The sequence below is a fragment of the Phyllobates terribilis genome, unplaced genomic scaffold (assembly GCF_046119375.1).
Source record: "Phyllobates terribilis strain yellow unplaced genomic scaffold, ASM4611937v1 Scaffold_11__3_contigs__length_659146591, whole genome shotgun sequence".
NCBI lineage: Eukaryota > Metazoa > Chordata > Amphibia > Anura > Dendrobatidae > Phyllobates > Phyllobates terribilis.
In genome coordinates, this window is record NW_027362771.1 from 50,384,510 (window position 1) to 50,391,224 (window position 6,715).

At 41.0% G+C, this 6,715-nt stretch overlaps 1 long non-coding RNA gene across 1 annotated transcript; it reads left to right on the forward strand.

The window, feature by feature from the left end:
- Positions 1–404: 404 nt before the first annotated feature.
- Positions 405–813, forward strand: LOC141164986 (uncharacterized). The gene is made up of 2 exons (XR_012251016.1): positions 405–563; positions 639–813. It is a non-coding gene; the product is annotated as an uncharacterized lncRNA (long non-coding RNA).
- The last annotated feature ends 5,902 nt before the right edge of the window (positions 814–6,715 follow it).

Below are 6,715 nucleotides of genomic sequence, written 5' to 3' on the forward strand. Positions count from 1 at the left end.
TTCTTGGCATACTGTCATACTACAACTTAGGCTCCCCAACCTATAGGTGCTACTTCTGAACCCAGGTATTTTCTCCTCATTATGACCCACCCTGACAATTTACACCACCATTAACCCTCTCCATTATTTACCTAGGTCTCTAAAAACAGTATTCACAGCAACACCAGCTGGCCTGTTTCCATCTAGTCCCCTAGACTAACCACATCAGGTCTACCCCCTTGAAATCTTCTACAGGTATACCATTTTTATATGCCAATCCATCACAATAGGCGACTGTACAATTAACCCACTCTATCTGACTTCCATCAGTTTTATACTGCCACCCATGGGATGAACCCGTCACCTATGAGCCCACATTGGACCACCTAAAACCAGGTAATTATTATCAAATCAAGGCCCCAACTACCACCTCCAATACCATCACAATTTAACCCTTCTTCTATTTTTATCAAAAGAACTACTAATCTGCGATCTTCTAAAAAACCATCTCACAAATGGATCCCACTGTCATAATAGGGACGTATCCGCCATCTGTGAACCCACACCAAGAATTTCACCACCAGGTAATTATCATTAGCCCTAGGTTCTAACACCAGCACTCACCACAGCCATTAATATACTTTCCTCTCTATCCACAGAGGAACTTCCATCCGGTGCACCTTCTGAAAATCCATACCGCAGATCCCATCAGGATTCTATTTTACCCCAGTCTTTTAATTGTCTTTTTAGACTTGTTCCAAATACTACATCTAGATTTAACTATTCCACCCTTTCTTCTTTTCAATTATACTAAATAAACTAATTTTATTGTTACTTTGAATCTCTCCACTCATTTACTCTGGGGACTTCATGTCAATCCATTGACAGTTACATCACTATCGTATAATTTTATACTTTTATATATTTTGATCTATTTATACTCACATACTAATTTTAAAACTGAGCTAGTACACCAACTAGCCACACTCTTGGTCTAAAGGGAAGCGCGAATTTACTCATTTGAAACCATCTGGTCTATACTTGTCTATAGACTCAGCTCTTTTGATATGCACTTGGAACATGTTGTTACCTTAATATTCTGGACCCCTATACCACCATTATGTAATGCGTTGTCTCCTGCTGTGTTTCGTCATCCATTTCATGACTCACGTTTTAATTTATGATCTACTAAATTATTTTTTTTTTACACCAAGTGCCACCACTCAAGAACGGCAAGTGACCCCCTTATGTACATCCCGACCACCAGACGGCCGCCTTTGTTCAGGAGAAGTGGAGTCACAGGGACGGAGCATTTTTGATCCACATTAAGAATGTGTCATAGATGGGCTGGGACTGCCAGCTGCTTCCTCCAATACTTGTCCCTGCAGGGGAGTCTGGCGCACCATTGACTGCACCAACCCATGGAACCTCTGCAGAAGAAGCAGACAGGTTGTTGAGGCCATGACAGCAATTCTTCAGAAGTTTGGCTGATTCTCAGGTTGAAAACCACTTCTGAAGGAAGAAAGGCAGAAAAGGTGGCACAGACAAGGAGGAACAGGGATCAAACCAATGAAGAAGTTGCCCAGGTACAGACACCCCTTTCAACCCTGGCTAGCTTTTTATCTCCTTAACAGATGGCCAGATGAAAAACCTACTGCCTAATGATCCCATGATCATTGGGCAGAAGATTAATATGCCCCCCCAGCAATATCTTTGACATAGGTCATGACTTTGATGCAATCAAAGCCTGTTGCTACGCATTATTGCCGATATTTACAGAAAATCTACGGCTACCAATTCACTGCTCCATGCGGAATCCTCCCATTTGTCTTCCACTATAAGGGGGATTCCCATCGGCCAGTTCCTTAAGGCTAAGAGGATCTGCACAGAGGAACACGATTTTGAAAATCAGGCCACTAATCTAGTACAACGTTTCCTTGATAGGGGCCATAGTCGGAGACAAATTAGACGAGGAAATATGAAAGCCAAGGGGACACCAAGAGAACAATTAGTCTATAATATGCCAAAAAAAGATTCCTGCAAAGAATGATAATGCAGTACGCTTCATATCCACACCCCGCAACCAATGGGATGAACTTACATCAATTATGAAAAAGCATTGGAAGGTTTTATTTACAGATCCCATATTGTCTAAAACTCTCCCGATAGCCCCATCAATGGTGGCAAAGAGATGTAGGAACCTTAGGGACATATTTGTCCACAGTTTTCACGATCCAGCTCGTAATAACAAAAAACCTTCCAGTAATACCATCCTTAATGGTTTCTTCCCTTGTGGCCTCTGTAAGGCCTGTTGGAATCTAATTAAGGCCAAAGATTTACAGAACTTCAATGGTACAAAAACCTTTGCGATACGTAAACATCTAAACGGCAGCTCTAAAGGAGTTATTTACTACGCCGAATGTCCTTGGCAGAAGCTCTACTTTGGCCTTACCACCAGAGAACTGAAGATACAGGTAAGGGAGCATGTGCGGGACATCAAAAAAGCAAGTAGTATTGATGACCCCACTGTACTTAAGACTATTCCGCATCATTTTAAGTTATACCATAATTGTAGCAATAAGGGTCTTAAAGTTAGAGCTATCGACCAGATTGATTTGGGTCAAAGGGGAGGGGATTTTGGAAAAGTATTAGCCCAGTTCGAAAGCCGATGGATCTTTCGACTGCACTTTAAGCCCATAGGGCCTTATCGAGACCCCCAGCTTTGGATCAATCTTGTAATGTTTATTTAATGCTAGTTAGGTTTCATGTGTTCTTAGGTGACTATTTTTATTGGTGTTTGCTTTTATCTCCTGGCGATTAATGCCATATTTTAACCTTCCCACTAGTGATGAGCGAGTATGTTCTGTTAACCCTTTCGGCGCACTTGCTCAGGCGAACGATGAGTATCTTCAGCGTTCTCAGGTGTTATGCTTCAGTCTCTCTGAAACAGCTTTAATACATGTGAGGAATGTCTGTTTCTTAAGCATTCCTCACATGTATTAAATCTGTCAAACAGTCGCAAATCATGGACAGAGAGAATGAAACATAACACCCAAGCACGCTGAAGATGCTCGGTGTTCGTCTGAGCAAGTGCGCTGAAAGGGTTAACAGAGCATACTCGCTCATCACTACTTCCCACATCTTTTTAATTTAGTTTTCTGTTTTTTGGCACCAAGTAATCCTAGTACTTGTATTTTCATTAATATCATTGTATCTTTTGACTTCAGAGCGGAGCACCTTTATACTCAACTCTGCCATTTACTTACCCTTATTTTGGGTTCCCATGGGAGAGTTCGCAGTAACATGGATGGCAATATTGGCTGAAAACAAGAAAAAATGAAGACTGCATTTTCAGAATTACTTGAGGTTTAGCTCCTGCGAGAGTATTTGTAGGACATCGTTGGCAACACTGTTTGCAAAAAGGAAAAGAAGAAGATGAGATTCCTGAAACCACTTGAAATGGACTATTTTCACCCCACATCCGGTCCTCCACTTACCTGTATCCTGGGTTCCCCTCTGGACAGGTTGTTAAGGCATGAATAGCAATTTCTCCTGCAAATAAGATAAAAGAAAAATACTCTTTTCTAAGATATGTGAAGATTTTGGGTGACCTCCAATAATAGACAGGATTGTGATGAGACTTGGCGGTAACCTGTTTAAGATCTATATATTGGTTTTCGTTATATCTTATAGATGTCTCCCCCTTTTTTGCAATGTGTAGTAAAGGCTTGGGACAATTATAGGGTTGCAGCCGATAGGCACCCATTTATTAGGATTTGGATTGTTGTTGCTGGCTATACTATAGAGGTGTTTCTCTCCCAATGGTTTGGGGGCTTGCAGCATTGTAACTGACAGGCACTTATTTAGTAATCTCTGTGTTGCACACTATTCACTGCCAAAAATAGCACCAACACCGGTGGACCCTACAGAGTCGGTGAACGTCTGCAATTCAGAGTTGGAGACTTCGACTGACTGACAGCAAGTGCGACCATTAAAATTGAGGAGAAAGTGTTTCCAAACATTCAAATCCTTTTTCATTGAACTGGTAACCATAATACGGTGCTCGGGCATGGATATTCCCCTGGTAGCCAAAGACAGCCACCGGGAAAATACTCTACTCATGGGCATTACTCGGCACTTATGGGGACTGAACATGCACGCGATGCCCCGCTACAGTCAATCCCGCAGCTGTTCGAAATTTGCCCTGGTACAATATCACGTCAGTTCATTTGAATGCTGACCGCCCCTTCTAGGATTGCGCCTATCCTTGGCACTGTTCCTTTCTGCTCCTATGCATTAAGCAACCGGATTGGATAGATCACACTATATATACACTGGCCCCTTAGAGTACTGACACCCCCCGGAAGAAGCGTGATGCGAAACGGCGTATAGGGTTCTGAGAGGTGAAGCTATACACTTGCGTCTTGTCCCTGACATTCCACACAACTACAATTAATTTACTACTACACCTAAGTGATCCCTTGTTTGTATGTTATTGTGATGGAAGTATATGTAAGCTGAGCGGTACTCATTTAGGTACTCTGTTAGGATGTATTGGTAGATAGGAGCTTAATGACCACCAAAGTATACAGGCACTTTACTTTATATTATCTTTATCTTTGGCTGGTAGTAATTAGCATTTGGATATTTATCATTCTGGTAATACGTTCCCCACCATGCACTGTTGGCAGTTTATGGATATTCCCATCTATATACTACCAATTTTTTGAATTGTACATTGTTCGGCTCTGTTCATACCTGTTAGGATCTTTATTTATGTAGTAATTTTATATTGATGAAATGCAGCTTTACATTGCACCTCTCAACATTGGAGGTTTCTTGTCCCCACTCTGTTCTTTCTTTACCGTTTTTTTTAAATTTGCATTTATCAAATAAAATTGATTTTACTGATCTAGAGTCTCTGTCATCCAGTAGTATAGATCATGCTGCATAGGATTAAGTGGATACCATGATCTATTAAATAGGCATAATTAGAGCCAGAAATACTAGTCAATATGAACTAGTACACTCCGCCAAGAAGTGACCAGTAGAGTCAAAGGTAAGATTTACGACTCAGTACCATTCGCATTGGAGCTTGATGAAAAATTGTATTAAGAATATTTTGGCCAATTGTCCTCCAGATTCTTTTCTACAGAAGTTTTTATCTTCTTAACCGACTTTCATAGCATGATGAACATGGAATTTAAGAGATCTATTTGTTAGAAGTCATTATAAGACAAAAAACAACCCCCTGGTCCTCAATAGGTCTGCATTCCCTGTGGAAGAGTTGTGGCCTGCTTGAATATCGAGGAAGCCACTGATTTGGCTGATTCCACTGGCAATAAAAGCTATCATGTTACTCAGACTATTACCTGCACACCACCCAAGCAGTGATTTACTGTTCTACCTACACATGCCCCAAAATATTTGTGGGACTCACTACCCAGGAAATAAAAGTGAGAGTGAGGGAACACGTCAGGGATATCCTAGCAGCAAAGTTTGAAAAGGATCTGGATCATTTATGAATAAGGATAAGCCGACTAGTTGAAGTTCTGATTCTGGTACCCAACCAAACTTTAGTCCAAAGTTTGATTCGAGTACCAGAACTTTATCCAAACTAGAACCTCATTGAAATCAATGTGGACTTGAACTTTGTAGCTGGAAAATTCTCTCTCATGGACAAGACCGTGTTCATAGTTTAGCGCCGGACACTAAGTGTCTGGTACGAAACCTGAACTTTCCAGTTTCTGTTCTCTATTTATGAACCATTCTCAGACATGTTAACCCCTTTACCCCCGAGGGTGGTTTGCACGTTAATGACCGGGCCAATTTTTACAATTCTGACCAGTGTCACTTTATGAGGTAATACCTCTGGAACGCTTCAATGGATTCCACTGATTCTGAGATTTGTTTTTTCATGACATATTGTACTTCATGATAGTGGTAAAATTTCTTCAATATGACTTGCGTTTATTTGTGAAAAAAAATGAAAATTTTGAATATTTTGCAATTTTCAAAATTTTAATTTTTATGCCCTTAAATCAGAGAGATATGTCATACAAAAGAGTTAATAAATAACATTTCTCACATGTCTACTTTACATCAGCACAGTTTTGGAACCAATTTTTTTTGTAAGGAATTTATAAGGGTTAAAAGTTGAGCAACGTTTTCTCATTTTTCCAACAAAAAATCGCTTGAACTACAGGTCAGTCTAATAGATCTGACAACCTCTACCTGCCCCAGAAGGATCGCCTTCAGTAGCACTGTACCTTCAAGGACTCCTATATCCATTATATATACGGTACTATTTACTATATATCTCCTGCATTTTATTGCACCTAAAGATACCCCCAGCAAGCTCTGGCAGATTCTCACACCCACTGTGTCATTTTTTCCGCGTCCCTTACACTTCTTTCCCCTAGCCACCCACTGGGCCAATCTTCAAAAAAAGTCCCAGACCAATACACCAGGAGTGAATACATCCACCTGGCAGTCCACCTGATACTCCAGGTAATGGCTGCTTGTACCAGGCAACTACCCCTCCTATACCATACCTTTATACCGGATGTCATCGGTTACACCCCCCATAAACCAAGTATACCTTAAATCGTTCTAGGATAATGCTATTGTGCCAACGAACTAACTTCCAGAGACTCCAAGCAAGTCCCCAACCAGGATCCACACAAACCCCACCTAGGGTTAATAGAAGATAAACAATACCGGCACCCTTCCACAG